The sequence below is a fragment of the Cucurbita maxima genome, unplaced genomic scaffold (genome assembly GCF_002738345.1).
Source record: "Cucurbita maxima cultivar Rimu unplaced genomic scaffold, Cmax_1.0 Cma_Scf00713, whole genome shotgun sequence".
In the NCBI taxonomy this organism is placed as follows: Eukaryota; Viridiplantae; Streptophyta; class Magnoliopsida; order Cucurbitales; family Cucurbitaceae; genus Cucurbita; species Cucurbita maxima.
In genome coordinates, this window is record NW_019272729.1 from 2,748 (window position 1) to 7,278 (window position 4,531).

At 37.3% G+C, this 4,531-nt stretch overlaps 1 non-coding gene across 1 annotated transcript; it reads left to right on the top strand.

The window, feature by feature from the left end:
• The first annotated feature begins 4,233 nt into the window (after positions 1–4,233).
• Positions 4,234–4,352, top strand: LOC111474842. Its single transcript, XR_002716194.1, has one exon. It is a non-coding gene; the product is annotated as a 5S ribosomal RNA (ribosomal RNA).
• Positions 4,353–4,531: the final 179 nt, after the last annotated feature.

Below are 4,531 nucleotides of genomic sequence, written 5' to 3' on the forward strand. Positions count from 1 at the left end.
CGACGTAGTCTGAACCTGCATCTTAGGGCTTGTCGTTCGATATAGTCTTAAAACATATGCCCAAGGCTTCATGTGTTCCTAGCGGCATAGTTTGAAAACTTACGCTTAAGGCTTCATGCGTTCCAAGCAGCGTAGTCTAAGTCATGAGCATGTTGTACCATGGGAGGTCTTAGGAGGTTCTAGATTCTTGGCTAAGGTAACTTACTCTCTTCTTATTCCATCGTGGCTCTAGACTACTTCCCATGATAGACCATAATGGTCACGTGATCGGTACATATATGAACATGGCATCCTACAAATCTTTGGGTACCCATAACATGGTGCAAGGCATCTCATCTAGGTGAGGGAAACGTGAGGCCAAACATGATATCCTGCAAGGAAACATGGTGCAAGGCATCCCACCTAGAAGAGGAAAACTTGGGCCTCAGAAATCACCGCGTGGTGAGAGTTCATGTGTCACTCTGGACATGATTATAGTATTACCTAGCATTCTTGAGTTTTTGTGTCTGAGGACCTTGGTCCCTTATTCTTGATTGGTACCTAGCATTCTTCTTACTTTGTAATTGTAGAGCTTGTGTGATATTGTTCTTGGTTATTAACCATGTAAGTTTTTAGGGTTCTTAATTCCTTGAGGCATAAGTTGTAACATCCATTCATAATTATATGAACCCATTATAATAGCTAGCCTGAATTATTCTAGAAAATCATACATTCATAATGAATTCATCGAGAGTTCTAGAAGGGTCTTGAATCTTGAGATGTTTTCTTTAGGCGTTTCTTAGGTTTTATCTTGGTTTAGGTTCCAAGCGTGCTCTAATCAACTTCAACTCTTGAACATAGCTTCTTGTCCTTAGGAATAGTCCTTATAAAAAGTAGCAAGTTATTTGAAAGGCGTATGACCTTGAATTATCATAATAGTCCTGGGAGAATTTTGGTCATTTTACCTATAATTCTTGGATTTTCTACTTAACGAATTCCAATGGCTTTCAAACTTCACCACATCATCAAACGTAAATTACCTTAGGGGGCATTATGGTCATTTTACACTATTTCTTGGTTTACCTACTTATCCTTATCCAATGATCACCAAATTTCATATATAAACTCAACATGCTATAATATTCCCAGCATTAAAATTTCATAGGTAGCAAAGTTTCTTTAATAGGTTATTTTAACGTTACTTAAATTTCGAGTAATATGACCAGTTCAGGGTCTTAACTAACGGTTCTTTGAGTTTTTCTTTAATATATTCTTAAATCATACTTGGTTTAGTGTTCATATAAAAATCTAAGTGATTCCTTCAAGTATTTCTTAAGAAAAGTTTAAGGTGGCTACTTAACATGTAACGACCCGAAATTTTCTACTTAATTTAAGGTCGCTATTGTATACATATCCTAAACATTGGATGGGAAAGACTTCATTTAAATTCCATAAAACATATCATTTATCTTAAAACACAGCCATGAACTTACGTGTTTTGAAAATATCTTTAAAACGACACAATAAAAGACCTGAAATAAAATAAATAAGCGGTTAAGTTAAAAACATCTTATTCTAGCCTAAGTCTAAGAAAATAAATATCACTATCCTATGCATGTACTATGGTCTCGAGTTGCGATGTCGTCGTCAGTCGTACAGGAATGCCTTGCCTTAACTTGAAAAAAATATAGTAGCACATGGCTTGAGTATTTTAAGAAATACTCAGTATGTCATCCACTATTGAGGTTAAATGCAACAATCACATGCGAATGAGATGATGAAATCTATCTTTCAATCTGTCTTCCTACGGTGCTGTTCTAACGGATAATTTTGGACGTGTACCATATACTATACACACAACCCATATCGGGTATGGGCTCACCAGTCAGTTCGCACACCGTTGGGCCACCTTACTTGTCGGGCGAGCATACACTGGGACGCTCCCTAGGCCGAACACCCGGTTAGAACTAGTAACCGTCATAGCAACGCTATGAAAAACATAACGATCGTTGTCCTGCCATTGGATGTACGCGTCCGTACCCTCGTGATGGAATAGAGGTATCCCCCAATTCATGAGTACACATCATGCATGAGGTCCCAACATCTTTCCATTTTCATTATCATTTAATACAACCCCGCTAGCATTATGTACATATCATATCATTTTTCATATCGTTTCAGATATCGTTCATCATTCATATCATATCGTTTCTCATTCTTCAGTTCTCAAATCATACATAATTCTAACGGGGTTATAATTCATGTCATTTATCGTAATTTCATGTCATTCATACATGTTGTATACACACGATTTAAGAGACCTAACCTAACGTTCTATGCTTTTAACATAACATTTCATCATATACATATCATACCATGACATATTGGATCACAATGTATCATATCATATACAAGTCATAACGTAAACACTTCGTAGTCATATGTTCTCTAACTTATCATAGCCTTACCGTTCTTATACCTATCATAGTCATACCGTTATGTGAACATATCTTAGTCATATCATCACAAGAACGTATCCTAACGCTATTGTTCTATAAATCTATCACAAACTTATCCCTTTCTACCGGTAACCTAATCGTATTCTTTCATCAATCTCTCTTATCCATATCACTCTGGTATGTAACCTAACCTTAACGTTTCATGAACGTATTTTACTCCTATTGTTACATTTCATTTTGTGCATCCTTCTCGTATCCTATCTCAAACATATCATTAAACACATCGTACCATAATTATTATCATATAGTTCAAATATTATAACATATACATAACATATAAGAAGCATATCGATCCACAGACAATTCACACATATCAATATATATGACACGTGCAGAACCACGTGGCACGTGTCAACATCAAATATAACCATACCGAGAATAAGGTCACTTACCTGGCTAGCTTAAGTCGTTGTCACGAATATATCTTTAACGAAAGTTCGATTCCGTCCTTTGTAATCCGAGTCAACTTATATAAGCCCATGACATGAGTTTCAAGTTTGAACTCTACACACTTATTTCTCTAATTTACATTGGTCATTGTAAATTATATGACAACGTCCTTTGTATTTTCTTTTCCCTCTATATTTAGTTTGTGGTTTTTAATTCTTTAATCTTATTTTCTTCCTATCTGTTGCATTTTAATTTTGTTCTCATATATTCCAAATTTCTACTAAATCTTGTTTCCAAATCATTTCTTATCTTAGTGTTTAGTGTTTACAAATTTTGTTGACCATTCTATTTTTAATCTATTAATTTGGCTACGGATATAAATTTAATCAAATATATTTACTAGCATTCCTATAAATGATTGACATTGAGTTTCTAACTGAAAGCTAAACCATTTTAATAATTCCATGAAGATCTAACTTCCGTTCTTGAGCTTCTAGTATCCAAATTGTTTCAAATTNACGGATATAAATTTAATCTAATATATTTACTAGCATTCCTATAAATGATTGACATTGAGTTTCTAACAGAAAGCTAAACCATTTTAATACTTCCGTTCTTGAGCTTCTAGTATCCAAATTGTTTCAAATTTTCTTCCACAGACTCCTCTTATTGTGTCTAGTTTCTAGAACCATAAATTTTTTTCATGAGAACCAGCATGGAAGGAGGTTCAGATTTAGAAAAACAAAAGAAGAAGATGAAACGTATATTTCCACGATTTCTGTAACGACCCTAAATTTTCACACACTCACAGTCACTACTAACGTCTCATGCTTATCTATAATGCGGAAATATAACTCTTACATGAACATCATTTATAACGTAAACTTCAAAAACGCTTAAAACAACTTTTTCTCTGGAAAACACAGCCATGGTCTTACGTATGAGAACCTCCCCCGCTCACGCCCATCGCGTTTCGATCATGCCGCGCCGCATGCGTTAAATCCGATTTTGTGCGCATGGCCTGTCGGGTGCGATCATACCAGCACTAATGCACCGGATCCCATCAGAACTCCGTAGTTAAGCGTGCTTGGGCGAGAGTAGTACTAAATTGGGTAATGCACCGGATCCCATCAGAACTCCGTAGTTAAGCGTGCTTGGGCGAGAGTAGTACTAAATTGGGTGACCACTTGGGAAGTCCTCGTGTTGCACCCCTTTTTTTCATTCAATTTCTCCCAGTTCTTTTCTTCCTTTCTCTACAAATGAGAACCTCCCCCGCTCACGCCCATCGCGTTTCGATCATGCCGCCCCGCATGCGTTAAATCCGATTTTGTGCGCATGGCATGTCGGGTGCGATCATACCAGCACTAATGCACCGGATCCCATCAGAACTCCGCAGTTAAGCGTGCTTGGGCGAGAGTAGTACTAAGTTGGGTGACCACTTGGGAAGTCCTCGTGTTGCACCCCTTTTTTTCTTTCAATTTCTCCCAGTTCTTTTCTTCCTTTCTCTACAAATGAGAACCTCCCCCGCTCACGCCCATCGCGTTTCGATCATGCCGCCCCGCATGCGTTAAATCTGATTTTGTGCACATGGCATGTCAGGTGCGATCATACCAGCACTAATGCACCGGATCCCATCAGAACTC